The sequence below is a fragment of the Aulonocara stuartgranti genome, assembly GCF_965226115.1.
Source record: "Aulonocara stuartgranti genome assembly, chromosome: 20".
In the NCBI taxonomy this organism is placed as follows: Eukaryota; Metazoa; Chordata; class Actinopteri; order Cichliformes; family Cichlidae; genus Aulonocara; species Aulonocara stuartgranti.
This window is the reverse complement of record NC_138956.1, coordinates 924,597-943,214: the sequence shown is the minus strand read 5'-3', so window position 1 is coordinate 943,214 and position 18,618 is coordinate 924,597.

Sequence of the window (18,618 nt, the reverse complement as noted above, 5' to 3'; positions counted from 1 at the left end):
AGTTCACATTAAATGATTCATCCACATGCCTCTGAAACAGGCTAAAGTATGTGCCTCAGACTAGACGTGGCTATAATACGACTCTCCTTGATGATGAATAATTATGAAATAATATTCTCAGCCCTTAACATCACCCAGAGCAGCTGAAATGCTACAGAGACACCTAGTGGCAACAAGTGATCCTATCAGCTAGCGCTTGGCAGCGGCAGCATCACAAATGTAGATTTCAAGATGTGATGCAAGGGTTGGGTCAGTGCAGAAAGTTGTTGAAACACGTTGTTGCTTTTTAAGTCTACGGAGATAAAAATTATAATTAAAAAAGTGTCACTGAAGCAAACAAACGACACATAACTGGTCAGACATCAGACAGAACTGTCAAGTTTTTATACCCTGATTCACATCCAGATGCCAGCAAACACAAAACTGGACAAGAGAGAAAACAATACTTATGCTTGAAGAATTTAAATTGTTTGTTAAAAGGTCAGTCGTTTGTATTTTATGGTCATTCTTGAAGTTTGGTGCTTTAGACTTATAGTTCATTTCATTCATTCTGGTTCAGAGGGACTGAAAGTGTGAGACAACATGACAGGGAAATAAATTGTTTCACAGGACTCTGCATTCCTGTGAAAAACAACAAAAACACATACTGCCTCAATACACTTAAGTAACTAATCATAAGTAATTGTGATCACATCTCTAAAGTTTTTCTAAAAGTAAATTTTGGTAGTTTGCTGGTTGGAGGACTCAGATGTGCCACAATCTTCCCAGGAGTGAATGTCCCAGAAAATTCCCCCCAAGGTCAGACCATGCAATTCCAAACAGCTACATCTCAGACTATGCAGGCCCCGGTTAGCATGTTACACTTAAAAATTCATGACCATAAAATTATAAAAAGACTAAACAAGTTTGGCTATTAGCAAAAGCTGCCTCTACCCTGTAAAAGGAACATGGACACATCCCTTGGGTTTGCTGCATCTGAACCACCTATAACACTTCTGTTCTTTGGACAGACGAGATCAAAGTGCAGCTGTTTGGTCATAATACACAGCGCCTCGTTTGGTGAAAATCAAACATAGCATATTGGCACAAACAAGCTGAAGCATGGTGATGGAGGGCTGGTGATTTGGACTTGTTTTGCAGCCACAGGACCTGGGCAGCCTGCAGTCACTGAGTTGACCATGATCACTGTATACCAAAGTATTCTTGAGTCAAATGTTGGGTAAAAAAACGTACTTTTTACACGTAAAATGCATCACTTCCTGTACAATAATGACAGAATGAACACACTAAATTGCCATCAAGGGATTGTTTTTATGTGGAAAAATGTTGACATCTTGTGGTCCAATCCTTGGTACTGCATTTGAAAAAGAACAGCAGAATACTCTTAATAACGGGTCTTATGCTGATATATTGTTCACGAAAGTCAAGAAAGCATCAGGTTACAATCCGAGCGAAATGTTAAAATAAACATTAACTCCAGAAGCGGGTGAGCAGTGACTGCTGGTGGATTCATTTTAAAAAGCCACTGTTACAGTGCCCACTTCCTCATTTCTTCCTGATTTTGATGTATCAGTAAATACATAATGCAGTTTTTCAGCAATGATTTCATTTAGTAACAAAAACTAGCTATCCAAACCTACCCGGCCCTATGCGACCTCTAACCTCTAACCCCTAAACCTAATAACTGCTTGGCAAGCATTTGCGATAACTGGATGACTGACAATGAGTCTTTCACATTGCTGTGGAAAATTTTTGGCTTACTCTTCTTTGCCAAATTAAATTGAGCCACAATGGAGGGTTTTTAAGATTGAATAAAATGTTTTTAAGGTTGACCAGCCTATTTAATTTCTTGACAAACCATCCTGATCGGATTTAAGTTCCGACTTTGTCTAGGCCACTCCAAAACCTTCACTATGTATTTTAGAGCTACTCAGAGGTGGACTTGCTGGTGGATCATTTTCCTGCTGCATCACCCATGTGTGTCGAGCTTCAAGGCTTGAACAGATGGTCGGATATTTTCCTGCAGGATTTTCTGGTAGAGAGCAGAGTTCAAGGTTCTATCAATTGCAGTAAGTCATCCAGGCCTTGAGGCACCAACGCAGCCCCAGACCATCATACTACCACCACCATGTTTGACTGTTGGAATGATTTCTTTTTATTTCAATGTTAGTTTTATGGGACTCAAACATTTCAAAAAGTTCAACTTTTGTCAAATCAGTCCACAGCAGAGATACTTAAGTACAGTTTTCATGTTTCGTGTACTTTCCTTGAGTCTTTATTTTCTGATTACTTTTTACTTTTACTCCCAACATTTTTAAACAAATATCTGTACTTTCTACTCCTTACATCCTCATAACAGGCTCCTTGCTTTTTCTTTAACAAGTTAGAAAATGCCAGCCTCCAAACATCAAACCCATCTGAGCCTAAACAGTAACACATGGAAGGCAGTCCTGTTGGTCATGAAAAGAGATGCTGAGTGGCAAAGTCAGGGGTTCAAAGTGGGAGCTTTTGTTGTTGTTGTTGTTTTTGAACAACACTAAGTAAACGACTGCAGATGTCCATAAGTTGCAGTGCTTACTTCAGCATCTAGCTAACGCTACTGAAGAGGAGCAGAGGAGGAGTAACTTTTTTAAGTGTCAGGTAATTTAAATGCAACGTTTCTATCAGCTCAACAAACATCAGCAAACACACAAACTGTTTGTGTGCAGCGTGTTGCTGAAGGTCCTGCTGCTGTTTTCCACTGGGAGAGAAAAGAAAGAGGGCGAACTTCACTCAGAGATGGAGAGGAAGAAGAGAGGTTATTTTTAAAGGTAAGGGCTGCTCAGTGGGATTTGATACATTACAAGCTTACACGTCCTCGTGTTTTTAAATCAGATGTTGGGTGTACAGTCGTTGGTCTGTACTGACATTATTTTTTTCATGTTGTGAAACATGCTGCAAGTCAAACTGAGGCAGACTAACTGCCATTTAAAGGCTGCATAAAAGTACTCTGCAGGATAGTTTGCTGTACTGTGATGGATTCAGCACTTTAGTTAGTAAAGAATAGTGTGTGACTGCTGTGGTTTCATGGTCAGAGTCGGGTTACATCAAGTGTAGCAGAGATTCATATGAATTTCAGCTGATGACGCTTAAATTCCGCCTTCATACGAAAATTTTACAGTCCAATACCTATAAAGACAGCATCAACAGTGTAAGCAGTGATGGGAATAACGGCGTTACAAGTAACGGCGTTACTAACGGTGTTAGTTTTTTCAGTAATGAGTAATCTAACTAATTACTATTTCTATCGTTACAAGGCCGTTACCGTTTCTAACAAGAAAATGCGGTTGCGTTACTATTTTTCAACAAACAGATGGCTGGAGCTGTGTTCAGCTCACCGCATCTTATATCAGTTGCACGGAAGTTAGGGCTGTTCATATAGATATGACGATATGAAAACGTCTATCGTTTCATTTTACGCTATCGTTTGTTTCGTGGTGTCGCAAAATAAACTGTTTACGGCAATATGTTTTCATGGTTTTGATGGTCACTGTAGTGGCTATATTCATTTCTTAAAGTTCTCTCTTTCTCTTACATTTAATATAACCACACTACAGATGGGCCTGTTTTTATGTTAGCAACAACGACAGTAAAACCATCGTGTGTCCGCTTGTTTATTTTCCACATAAACCTTTCACAATAAAGCTCAAGATCCTGTTGAGACTTTTCAAAATAAACTGAATCGCGTGAAATATTTACCGATGAGAAGCAAAAAAGAGCCGTCAGGTGCTAAAAAATAAACCTTAGACTCAAACGTTAGAGCAGGCTTTTCCCTGCAGCACGCTGCAAAGAAAACGACGGCTGTTACAACCTATGTCTAAAAATGTGTAGTTTCATGCATCGGTAAAACACTCGACTCCAGATACAAGACGCCCAGCTGGAAACACTTCACGCAAGTCGAGCTGCCCGAGATTCACAGACTTTACAGAAAATGTTACATTTTTGTTTTTCATATCATTGTTTATATTTAGATGTTTTATATCGGGATATGAGATTTTGGTCATATCGCACAGCCCTAACGGAAGGAGCTGTAAGTAATCTGGGCGCTACAGCGTTTAGCAGCTGCGCTCCCCCAGGCAGCAATCACTTTTTGGCACAACACCTGGAGCTAAGGGGGCAAAACAATGATATGAGTGCTGCTGGTTGACTGAGGAAGAATAAAGTAGTCGTGGTAAGCCAATCACATGACCACTTAAAGACAAAGCAACAAGGTGACATATACCAGTTTATAAATTGTGTTGATGGGCCAGTAAAACCAGAGTCATGATAAACAAGATATATGCCTGTTTATTCCTCAATAGTTTCCTCACTTTTACTGTCTAAGGACAGCGCAGCGAGACCTCTCTGCTTATGAGCAAAAAAATACAAAACAAAACAAAAAAACAGCCCTTTGGTGTTGGTGGAAAAATGCACCATGTCGACCAATCAAAAAATGATATGGCAACATGACATTTGGTTGTTTAGGAAGAGGGGGAAGTTTTAGGAGTGAGGGCGAGAGAGAGAAAAAGACAGCAGAAAAAGAGAGAGCGAGTTTTGAGATGTGAGAGATTTGAGACGTTTAGCGTGTTTGGAGTGTGTAGTTAATGTGTTGTCTTGTGTAGTTAGTGTGTAGTGTTGTGGATAGTTTTGTGTTGAGGCGACTGCTGTCTCCAGGTAGAAACAGCAGTGATACACCTGCTGCTGTCAGAGCTGCAGGTATCAGGCTGTGATGTTTCCTTTATAGTGGACAGAAATGATGTTTTTGCAGTGGCACAAATAATTTGTGGCATCTTATTGAAGAACAGCTGATTGTTCTGTAAATAGTTTGAAATGGTTATTTAAAAAATCAAGGTAAAAGGTAAATGGATGCAAATAACTTTGTTGTTTGCAAAACTTGTGCATAGGATTTTAAGATTGACAATTTATATTTGCATTTAACATTATGAAATATGATTCATTAAACATGTTTGTGGTTGTTACAGTAAAAATATCACTTTTTCTCCTCGGACTTTATGGTTTTTGTCTGATTTTAGATCAATTGTGTTAATACAGTCTGTAAAAAATGAAAACATGACTGTAGATTCAGACACGTGAGGTTGTGCTGAAAAGGATGAGACCAAACAAGTAAACAGTTTTTAAAGGTGAGATGTGGAGGAAACATCAAAAGTAGTTAAAAATGGACAATTATACCCTGGACCCCAGAGGGTTAAACATCTTTTTTAAAGTAACGCAATAGTTACTTTTCAAGTAATTAATTACTTTTAGAATCTTGTAACTCAGTTACTAACTCAGTTACTTTTTTGAAGAAGTAACTAGTAACTATAATTAATTACTTTTTCAAAGTAACTTGCCCAACACTGACTGTCAGTGTATGGAAATCAGCCAGGACACATCTGCTTACATCTGGTTTAATTTAGTTGTGTAAATACACAAAGAGCAGCAGGTCAGCTGATCACAGCCTGTACACTAAGCATATGCGAGCGCTCAATAGAAATTATTGTGAGTTATGTTTCTTTTCCCACACTAAGCCATCACAGACACTTTTAGGGTTCCCGACCTGCTGAATCACACTTTAACCCCGACTGTACACATCTTGTTTAAGGCAAAGCCATTAAACTTCTACAATTTGGGCAACAGAAAAAAGAAAAAAAAGTTGAGTATAATAAGAATTAATTCTTATTGTTGAATCGTGAACACTGGCCTTAACTTACGAGTGTGATGAACTCCTGGATGAGTCGACAAAGTGCTCTTGGAATAATTTTGGTAGGCTGTTGGGAAGGTTTACCATTGTTCCAAATATGCAGAAAATGTAAATAATTAAATAAATAAAGAAGTGGGGCACACACACTTTTCCACGGCACTGTAAGTAGATGAAAGTTTATCTGGATACTTCTTCAGTGGAAAGGACACAACCTGAGGCATGTCATATTTCCTTTTCAGTTTTATTTGCAATAACTTCCTGTGTTTTGAAATGTTTCTAAATAATGAAATATTCCAATAATTTTTTCCCAAATGGTCCCAGATTCTTGGACACCACTGCAGTGGGGTAACTAATTTCACGATGTGCTGCAGTTTACTGATTTTTTACTGATGCACTGTAGCCGACAGACACATGAAATGAAGCTCTGTTATAGAATGAGGAAATCTGTGACTGTGTGATTGTAATGACTGCACTGAATATGTTGTTTTATATCACATCCACTGGGGGTCAGTCTAGATATGCAGCAATGTGTCGCCAAAGGAACAGGAAGATGCTAAATTAGGACTATTTGCTACATGATATGAACAGAAGAATGGTGATAATGGCATTAGCAGCAATTACAATGGAAAGGACCGAAGCAGATTCATAACACAAGACACAATCAGAGCATCGCTGCAAAAATCAAACGGGGGCATGGTGATATTATTTTCTCAGGTATCTTGATTATCAGAAAGCTTAAATTAATACATAAATTGAATTACCTGATGAACCATAGTTTGGCTTCCCTGTCATTAGTGAAGTGTAGCTTCATATAACGTGCTGTAGATGTCAGTGTTGATTTGCATCTCAGGTTTTTTTGACTATGCTGTAACGCTTAATAAACCACCTACAAAGGACGAAACTATGATCCTTTATGAAATCCATTCTAAAGCAGAAATCCAAACACGTATTTAAAAGGCTGAGAGCACCATGTGGTCATGATAACAACTCGTTCCATAACCACCCCCATCAATCTGCATGGCACTATCACGCAAGACATTTCTCCTAATCTTTGTTTGCATTTAACGCTTTAGCACTTGAATTTAACAAACACAGCACAAAATTATCGGAGGAAGAACGGCAAAGATTTATCAGGCACTTTAAAGGACACGGTAAAAAATTGTGTGTGCTCAGAGTGAAGCGGAGACTTTTATTCGACCAAACTTCCCAGCATTTTGTGTTTTCCCTTCTTCTTTGAGACATGAGCAGAAGAGTAATGTTTAGTGTTTGTTGTTAATCTCACCCTGTACAGAACTCCAGAGCCAGGATCCTCAGAGTGTTCAAAGCTGGGGATTCGGACTTTGTGGCCGCAGCCTGTGCAGAGACAGATAGGCCTGCCTGCTTTATATGTAAAGCTGCCAGCCAGAACGCACAGGCCCACAGGGTACTCCATGCAATTCCTTTGTTGCAGCCAAACTGTGGCAGGGTCCCACTGTCTAAGCAGCTTTTTATTCTGGTTGCACGAGAGATTGGAAGACACTGAAGATGGAAGGTGGGTAAAGTTGGGTGTTTGTATGAATCTCTGCTCATGTGCTTTTTACAAGACGTGTTGGGGGCAGACCTGGATGACAGCTTCCCGTTTAAAAAATGGCTGACTGTAGACAATCCAGTCTTCCTCTTTTCATTTTTCTCGGTATATTACTTGTTTGGTGTGTCCACTGTGTTAGAGATAACATAGCTCAGCACCTCCGTGCCAGGATTATTCTGCTCTGTCAATCACTGATTTGGCCCAATGGGGCACTTTGATGTGTGTTAGCACTCGGTGAGTCGACTATTAATTGAACATCACAGTCAAGCCAATCACAGCTTCTGAGTTCCTCATCCGCTATCAGCACAGCCGTGGTGAATGGCCTCATTTTCGCCTCTTGGGCATGTTATCATTGCAAATGAGTTGGTTATCAACAAGACAGCGTAGACTATGAGGCTTAAACAAATAAACAGTCCAAGGGTGGATCAGAGGAGCTCCGCTATGTGCTGCTCCACAGTAGCTAAGTCATTTTATCTGAAGATATGCTTGGCTGTTTTTGTAAGAAGCACATTTGGGTTACAGAATGTGTGGTTTACCGATAGATTTTTCTCTTATTATTAAAGGCTAAAAATAGGCTGCTTTGACAGCTGTGCCAAGTGCACGGGCTGCATTTCAAAATGTGAAGAAACGCTGATAAACTGTGATGTAATGATTGAAACTATATACTGTTGAGTCACTCAGCTTTTTTCTTTTCGTTTTTGTTTGCAGCTGAACCGCATAGTGTTTCTGAAACAATACAGAGAAAGCACACAGCAAGGAAAAGGTGGTGGGCTATCTTATTGTGCTCATTCTCAGAGTAATTTCCTGTAACACGGGGCATGGCTTTGGTTCTCTCGGCAAACAGTTCGCCTTTGAAGAATAATTTGAAATTATACATTTTAATAAGGTGCAGCAAGGCCGGGCCAATGAGACGCAGGAAAAAGATAAAAAGGAGATTGCATATCTGAAATAAGCTGATGATGGAAGGGATGGGACCAATAAAGGAGAGGGGGTGCGAATAATGGGGCTAAGGAGGGAACTTGTAACAGCAAGGTGTTTTTTCTTTAATTGAAGTGGCGGGGGAATGTGGAATGGGACGCTCCGGGCAAATCAGCTGGGAACATGTTGTGAATGTAATGTAACACTTTGGCACCATTTTTAATATGCTACACAAAACAATGCAAATATCGCAGACAGCTCCTCTGCTGCCTGTTATTTCTCCACATAATGAAGTTGCCTCTCCCATCAAGTCTTCTCTTTGAAGCAATCAGACAGCTGCTTGAGTCATTTCACACTGTTTGTTTGAAGACGGGAAAGTAAATTGACAAGTTTACACAGTAATACAGAAGTCAGACTGTCCACACGATTTGCGTGTTGGATTTATTTTATTTTTCTTCAGTTTTTATTATTGCCATGGCCACCAGCATCATTCCTCTGTCGCTGCTTTCTGTCTCGCTCTTATATCTGACTCGTCTCTTATTTATGCCTTCTTTTTCAGTCTTCTATTTTTAGGCAGCATGTCTTTAATTATGCATGTTTTCATAAGATGATATGCATATCTCTCTGACACACGGCCTGGTCCCTACTTTCTTTGTGTTTACGAGGCTTACGTTGAATCTGGAAACCAGTGTGAGAACTGTGCAAACTATGAAGTGTTTGATGAAGTGTTTGATGAGATCAGGAGATAAAGCCACAGAAGGTAAAGGTGTTGGACTGGATGGATGGTCAAGCATGCATACCTGCATGCATGCATGCATGAACACGTGCCTGTGCTTCTTGTTTTCGCTGTGCAGCGCTGTTCTAAATATTTGTAATAACCTTCTGATTTTACTCTTTGTTTTCAAACAATGATTCATCAAAGTTATTAAAAGTATTCAGCTTCCATTGCTCTGTCATTACACTTTTAATGATATGAAAAATAGAGGGATATAGTGAGATGTTGATGGACATTAAACGTTCATGTCAAGATTTGTGCAAAATTATGGGGTTATTACTGTGCACTGGTCGGCAGCTGAGAAGTCAGCATGACTCCTGCATTTCCTCACAAACCTAAGGTGTGGAAAGTGATTTGTCACTCACAGATTTCTAACAAGACAGACTCTTAAATACCAAATTATATGACCTGCCAAATCTTTCTCCTTTCCTACACACTCCTGCTGCGCTCTCAATGCCTTCAATTTCAGACCTTTTGCACCTTCTTTGTTCAGGTTGAGCTCAGGACTCAAGCCAGTCAAGTTCTTCCACACCAAACTCACTCATCCATGTCTTCAGGGACCTTGCTTTGTGCACTGGTGTGCAGTCATGTTGGAATAGGAAGTTGCATGAAATTTCCCAAAATGTCTCGGTATGCCTTTCACTGGAACTAACTCTTGAGAAACAATGCCTCACCATAATCCCCCCTGCACCAAACTTTACACTCGGCACAATGAGATAGACAAGAGGCAGGGATAGCTCAGTAGGTAGAGTGGTGGCCCCATGATCGGAAGGTCGGGGGTTCGACTCCACTGAACTCCACTGAGCAAGGTACCGTCCCTACACACTGCTCCCCGGGCGCTGCATTGGTGGCTGCCCACTGCTTCACTGGGTGAATGGGTTAAATGCAGAGGAACTATTTCCCTATGGGGACTAACACATACACATTACAGTTTTTTTTAATTGGTTTGGTACTATTTTCACAACTAAAGTGTGCATTTTCAAATCTCTCAGTACAAAACTCACATTTGATCACATTTGTAACACCACTAGTCATTCTTTCAAATCTGATGTCATGAGTTCATTGTATTTGCACATATTTTCATTCCAGTTAATCATTGTTGCAGAACACATGATCATTGTGATATATTCTGAGAACATTTGCTTTACTCACCCAAACAAAACAGTAAGATCTTTTTTCAACGTAGTACTTTTACCAATCATTTCATGCAGGAGCAAATAATACAAGGTAAGCGTCTCAAATTGTCCTTGGTGATGAATGAGTGTAACTGAACTGTAAAACTTTACACAGCAAATATTACACTCATGTTCAGGCATAACCAAAAATTTTATATATATATATATATACACACACACACACACACACACACACACACACACACACACACACACACACACACACATGAAAAAGGGAGAAAAAACAACAAGTCATTTACATAAGCACAATATATTTTGTATTTTATTTTCATCACTTTTACACAATTAATCAAGCCGGTCATTAACATTGGGCCATAAATTTTCATCAACATCACAGTGGATGTCTTCGTTGTTCAGGCACCGTGGGAAAAATCTCCTGGCATGACGAATCCAGGCTTGACATTGCTCAGCAGTTATATCACCACAAGCTTCACACATGGCTTGAAGAAGGGAGACATGCTCATGGGGATGGCGATCATACACCTTCCACCTCCATGTAGAGAAGAATTCCTCAATTGGGTTGAGGAAAGGGGAATATGGTGGAAGATAGAGTGTCATGAAGCGAGGATGTGTTTGAAACCATTCCTGAACCAGCTGTGCATGGTGGAAGCTGACATTGTCCCACACAACAACATAGACAATGTCTTCTCCCTGACAGGCCTGCTCCAGTTCATTTAAAAAAAACTATCAGGTGTTCAGTGTTGTATGACCCTAGAACTGGTCTACAGCCTACCACACCATCTTCAGATATAGCTGCACCCATTGAGATGTTTCCTCCACGTTGTCCAAGGACTTGGATGGTAGCCCTTTGTCCAATAAGGTTACGTCCTCTGCGTCTAGTTTTTGCCAGATTGAAACCGGCCTCATCAACAAAAATATACTTGTGATGATTCATATACTGTCAATATTGAAGTATTACAAATTACATTAGTGTAAACTGACAATTACATGTTGTTCATCTATACAATAGAGTACTATATTTTAGAAGTGAAGTTGCTATAGCAGACATACCGGTTTTCTTGGCGAAAAGTTCTGATGATAGAGCTGACAGTTGACCTTTGTAAATTAGGCTGTACCAACCTGGCAGCCTCAGCCTCAGCCATGGTAAAGCCTCTGTTAACCACATGGTCAACAATGATGGCCCGGACTTCATTAGAGATGATGGTGCGTTGTCTTCTGCCTACATTTCTCTGAAGACCACCTCTCTGTCGAGGAGCAGCACCACCACCTCTTCGATGAAGGTTTCCTCTCCCTACGAGTCTATCCTGCTCCATATTTGAACAGTGCAAAGTCTCAAACACAGTTCTACTTATATGGTAACTAATTGTGATCATCAGGGGGAAACAATTAGCAAGTATAGTGTTTCTAGATTGAAAGCTCTTGCAGCAATGTGTAACTTACAAATGACCAGACAACAATCAGTCAAGTTGAAAATCCATGGACATAATGGATGATTCATTGATTGAACATTAAGATCAGTTGAATTAAATGATAGAAAAATGTATTAAACTGAATAATAAGAGATGCAAATCAAAAATTTGATAGTGATAACATTATGAAAGGAAGTAACTGTGAACAAAACATTTATTTAGATGAAACACTTATTTTGTGTAGTGAAAATGATATTTTGTCATAATGTGTATTGTACTGACACAATTGAAAATATGCTGAAATGTTTGAAAAACGTGCACTTTTGATGATCTGTTGTGATATAAGTACTAAGAGTTTTGAAAATGTACCAATTGCTTGTGAAAACTGCGCCAAACCAATAAAAAAAAAACTGTAAGTATGTTCCCCTGGCAAACCTAGACTTGTCTACATAGCAGGATGATTCATGACTCCAGAGTAAAAGTCTCCACTGCCCTAGAGTCCAGTGGTGGCTTGCTGCATCCGACTCTTTGCATTGTGTTTGATGATGTGAGGCTTGGCTGGAGCTGCTCAACAATGGAAACCCATTCTATGAAGTTCTTGATGCACTTTCCTTCAGGTAATCTGAATTTGGAGGTGTGTAACCATTAGTTCTGTATGAAGTTGGCGACATCTCTCCACTGTGAGCCTCAGCATCTTCTGTGATTCTCTACCACTTTGTGGCTGAGTTGCTGTCATCCCCAGTCACATTTTGTTCTAGTAGCACTAACAGGTGACTAAGAATATTTACTAAGGAGGAACTTTCTCACTTGGACTTCCTACAGTGGTACCACACTGGAACTGACACAGTTGTTGTAGAAGCAGTCTGCATGCCTAGGTGCTTGATTTTATACACCTGTGGCCATGGAAGTGATTGGAACACCTGAATTCAGTGATTTGGGTCGGGGGATGCTTTTGACAGTATAGTGCATCTTCACTTTCTTAGCATGGTCTATAAACAAAGGCACATGGACTCCCCTCCATTGCCAAAATATATCAACAAATTTCTGAATCATATAGAAGGCTTACAGGTCTTTCAGATTCTCCAGCACATCATTTTTATGTGACTACATACAATATGGCAGTTCTGTTGTCTATTATAAGTATCACAATATTCCATCAGCTCATTTCTTTCTCAAAAATAGCTCGATGTTCTAACTGTTATCTCTGGCCAGAGGAAATGACTGGTGTATAAAGGCCTTTAAACACAATTATCCTCACTAATATGCGTCCCGTTATGTGATTTTCTTTTTTCAACGACAAGTTCATCTTCGGTATGATTTAAGAAAGCAGTTACTTCACCCTATTATCTTCCTCTGGCTTTTCACAAGATGTCTTCGACCCTTTCGCTGAGTCTTTCGCTGAACAAGCTGTTTCTTTCTTTCAAGATTGACTGCTTGTCGGAAGAAAATGAAACAATGGCGACTGCTGCGTGTTTTCCTGCTGCACTTGAGCTTGTAGCAGAAAATGTTCAGTTAGGTCTTACAAAGTGCAAACATTAAACAAAAAACACATCATATTAATGAAGCGCCTGAATTATTAAGAATAACTGAACGGGAGTTTATTATTTGCTTCTTGAGGTTTTGGGGATGAAGGCAGCTGCTCGCTGTATCCGGTTTATGCCTCAGGCCTCCTATGCAGATATTCTCAGCTGAAAAATCCCAGCCATAATACTCTCCACTTATCCAAGGAGGAATTCCTGAACTTTTAACACAGAGGATCTACTTTAGCTCTACAAGCTAAAATGTATATCATTTTGCACCTTTAACCCCCTGTAACAAACTTATTTAAAGTGCAGATTTTAGCTTTCATATAATAAATATTGATTCTGGATTCTGACAGAATATTACCCCAATAAGTAAAATCTTTTATCACATTTTCTGAATGTTTCACAATTACATAGAAACAGCCACAGTAATTTTCTAAAGAGCAGATGCTAGTTTAGAAAATCAGGCTACCTTTCAGCAGCACTGCAGGAAAGCTTTAAGAGTCCATGCAATCACTGAACTTTTTATGTTTATAGAAGCTACTATGATCCAACTAAAAACCTTCATCACATTTTTTCCAGCATTGCAGGAAAGACCAGTGATCATTCATGCTTCCTTCTCCGGTGGTACACAGGTGACATGCCAGGCACACGCCAAGGCTTCCACCATTTCTTGTTGTACATCCTTTGCAAGCTTGGTGCAATTTGTCCTCAGGCTCATGAATCTGGAGTGCAATGGGTATTTTGATCTATGACAGTGCATATTCCAGGGGCAGCAGTCTCATCAAATAAAGTTGAATATTTCTGTGCCAGTGCTCATGGGGGAACGCTCTTTTGGCATCTCATTATTAACTGCATTGAATCAAAGCATTCACAGAGCAAGGTGAACTCTGAGCCTGACAAAGAATTATTTAGACTGTTCTATGACATTCCCAGTGGGACTACACCTGTCACTGTCTGTACTCATAAATGTTATGATTTACAATTGTAGTCCAAGTTCGTTACTCACATTAGGGAAGGCTCCGGCCACACTGTCTACATAAAGTATGTGAAAAGTTATGTCACTATGGCGAATATATTGGGAACAAGTTGGTTTGATAAGCTTTGTTCGACGAGCAATTTTCCAGATATTCACGTATTGTTTCATCAAGCTGCTATTCATTTCTTTCAAATGCATATCTTTAACTCTGGTGCTAAAATACCACCTAAATGTTGTTTGAGGCGGGTGGGGGAGGTGGTGATGAGGGAGAGATTCAAATAAAATCCTGAGGATGTTGGGAGCATGATAAAAAGCGAATGTGGATGTGGTCCAGCTGAAGCTCACTGAAATATCATCACATCCAGGTCAGTCTGCCACCCTTGCCTCTGATCTGTATTCTGCAGTTGTACATAGAAGTGACCTTGGTGACAATGAGCTGCCAGAGGCAAGAATAACAGGTAACCCCGAGGTCAACCTAGGGACAAAAGAAAGGAAAACAGCTTTAAAGCTTTCATCCTTAAATTAGTTTTAGTCTCATTTATGTTTATATAATATTATGTGAATTGTTTATTACTTTTCTATCTATCACTAACATCAGTATAATATTAACTAGATGAGTCTTTCGAACACTGGATCTACAACCATGAATCTGAGAGGTAGATTATTATGTCAATGGGAGTTTCCAGCTAGTATTTAAACACAATAATAGAGTGATGTCAGCTGAGGACTGCAGAGGCAACACAAACCATGCTTTTACGCGCTAAATCGTCCATATGTCCAACATAACAAAATATAGCAAAAATAGGACTGGAGATGTGACAGTGTTATTTTTTTCTTTGCTGTAATGTCAGGCACAGATCTGCTAGCAGCACGGTACACTCTGCTCTGTAAAATCAGGTGTGATTACAGCCCCGAGAACAGAGGAAGTTGGAGCACTGAGGCAAAACGAGGGATTTCATGGCTGGAAGAGAAGACTTAGTCATTAGACTTGTGTTTTCTTCTCTCTGATGTAACCCATTATCCCTTTACTGTCTAGAAATATGTTATTACATTTATTTTTTTTATGTTCGCTAATAATTTCAGTTTTTTCTCACTACATTAGCTTCATCCCCTGGCAACTGCATGCTCTTTATTGCTTTCAAGGTTGACTGTACTGTGTGAACGAATCCCTTGTTAATCCAGATTTTAGCGCCCTGCCTCGCTGCCCCAACCATGCAGAAAAAATGCATGGGTTTGCCTCTAGCTGATATGCATGGAATTATATGGAAGCATGTTTTTCTCCTAGCTAGTAACTAGAACATTTTTTTTTAATTTCATAAATATTATCAGTCACTTCTGTCCTAACAAGCTGTGTCTTTCGTGTCATGGCTAGAAGCTGTTGCATCTCTGGGTTTGGATTTAAGGGGACCTGGTCATTTATGGCATCCATGAAATGTGAAATGGGGGTGACTTTGCGCAAAATCTATTGTACTCAACAGTGTAAGTGATTACAAAGCATTAAATAAGTTGTGGAAACAAGAAAATAACAACTACTCAGAGAGAAAGAAAATATAACCCTACACCTTTGCTGTGTTTCATTTGTTTTCTACTTGGCCATTCCTTCCACCTACTGCATCTCCTGTTATTCAGATCACAGTGCTTTTAAGTGAAATGGTCGTACTTAGTCGCTCAGTGATATTAAAACACACAATAACACACTCAAGAACTCTCTGGGAGACATTAGCTTTGTGGATAAAAACTTCCATTCACAGAGAAAAATCACTCCAACTTCCACAGCTGATATTTTCTTCATATTGTTCGGGTTTCTTGTGTTTCAGATGCTCTGTGTGATGGGTAATCTATTTACCTCGTGAAAAATGATGGTTGGATTTCTTCTCAGTCTTTTCTTTGTGCTGTAGGGCTGCCTCAATATTAATAGAAATGGGAGCAAAGTGATGAGAAACAGGAGTTAAACTCTAGTGTTTCTCTTTATTTGACTAAAAACGCAGAATACTGGAGCAGTTGTGTTTTTGCACTGTCAGGCTTTGCAGTTACTTTGCAGCTGAAATAATGTGATAAACAAAACTGCACGTCCTGTAAAATAAGAACAGTATGTTAAAAGTAAAATACGGCACACTATAATCTAACTAATATATAACTAGAAAAAGAAACAAGGCAAAATATCCTCACATTTAGTTTCTATTATAGATTGAACACCAAAAGCAGTGAATTCTGCATTTCTAATAACCTGATGTGTTTTTTGTCAGGCTCTCCGTACATTGTAAATGTACATTCCCAGTTTCTAATGTAGGTTTTCTGTTACTGTGTTGTAATAAATTGGTCTGTTTCTTCATTAAGACTGTTCATGAGAACATTTAAATACCATTAGCATTATTCACACAATGTACACAAATGTGCAGCCTAATGTGTGAAACGTACAGGGATTTTTTCTCATGAAGGAACCTGATACCTAAAGGCGGTCATTGTCCGTTTACCTAGCCTGTTCCTCCATGGTTATCACTCCCTCGGAGTTCCTGTCTCATGGAATCTCCTTCATGCTCTTCAGTTTCCTGTTCAGGAACAGCAAACCTTCTGGTAATGATGATACGTATTAATGTGCCATCCTAGAGGAGTTAGACTACCTGTGCAACCTCTGTAGGGTTTCACGCTAATAGTAGTGACAATGATCCCAATCAAGTGCAACACTAGTGAAAAAAGCAGTCAAAACAGATGAGGAGGGAAAATGCTTCCACCTGTAAAACCATTCCTGTTTTGGGGATTGTTTCATTGCTGCCCCTCGAGTGCACCTGTTGTTCATGTCATTAACACCCAAACGCAGCTGGAACTGATTAACAACCTCCCCTGCTACTTAACTGACCAGATCAATATCCCGGTGGTTTAACTGACTTAATGTTGTAATCTGATTAAAAACATGTTCCTTTATTTATTTGAGCAGTAGTCGTCTTAATTAAAGTCTCTTAACACCAGTCCATCCTTGTTGTGGAAGCACAAAGAGTTCCAATCAATGTTCAGGTTAATGTGTTGCAAGAAAATAAGTTACAAAGTGATGTGTTAAGTAACACATTGTTTGCATTAAACTAGATGTAAACTGCAGGCCAGAAACTGTTGATTCCATGCAAGCATCTGCACAGACCACATGCTGATACAAAGCTACGAACTTTTATATTATCAACTGGTAATTATGTAGCATGGCATCACAGGTCATCTTGTGGAGTAATGCAAAAGTAATGTAATGAATTGCGTAACGACTTACTCTCTCCAGAAAGTAATTAAGTAGGATAATGCATTGCTTTTTTGGAGTAGACATCAAAGTCCCGACTCCTGCGGGAAAAGTAATAAACATAACTGTTAAGTAAAAGTCATATAATGAAATCTTTCCCCATTTATGCCATTTTAACGCTTCATGTCTGTCAGTAGAACGAGCTATTAGAGTTTTTGCTTCACTAATTTACTTTTTATGTAGATTTGTCATCCTCGTGGCCAGAATCGACACAACAAGTCCCAAAGCTGACTGAATGTGACTTCCCTCTGTAACAATTATGGGTGTTTTGTATGCTTGACCCAAGCCTGCTGTTCACACTGGTGTTCGACCCATATATGTCAAAGGTGACTGTCACGGTTGACGCTGGCCAACCGTGTGGTTTGAGGAAGGAGGACCCAGGCGCAGAGCTCTGAATGCAAGCAGTGCGTTTATTTACAGCGAATGGAAAATAACAATAAATCCTCAGTGCGTTCCTGACTCCTGTGACATATCCTCTTCCCAGTGTTAGTGTTCTTTGTCCCCACTAATCAGTGTCTGAGCACCCTGTGCTCGCTGCCCTCTCGTCTCCACACTTCTCCTGGGGAGACAACAAAGAGGCAGCCGTCAGACACGCCACAATGCAGCAGAGTAAACTTACTAATTAGTCAAGAGACTAACGTGAAGCCACGCAACGAGTCAGAGAGAGCTCCACCACACTCTTAAGTAGCTCCTCCCACGAGGCTTGATCAGCTGCAGGTGTGTGTGCCAACCACCTGGCAGGGCCACACCCACCAGGCCTGAAGGTGCCTGTAAACAGGTGCTCCCAGATACACCTGCATCCACCCACCTACACACACACACACACACACACACACATACCTGCACGCTGGGAGAATGAGGGATAGCAACACCAAAAACACATATAATATAATACAAGTCCATAACTGCTCAGGGACCCTGGGTCGCTGAGCAGTGACTCTTTTGTAGGCATGCAATCTTCTAAGCAACCCCTCTGCAGGGGTAGAAATAGGCTATTCAGTCAGTGTTGATCCCCCTCCTGTGGTTTGCCAGAATCCTTCCTTCTACGTGAAATGCGATCCATCACAGAGGGTCCGTTGCCTGGGGGTTCTCATCCTCTTTCACAACCCATATGCCCACACACTGCCAGAGCAGACTTATCTGGTCCTTCCCTTTTTCTACCAAGGGGCCGGACACCCCGATTTCCTGCTGTCTTTTTTTAAAACATACACACTTTCTTTTTTTGTTCTCCCACTTTCATCAGCACTTTAGCAGTAATTCCTGCTTCAGTGAACTGGGCATACAGCGCATG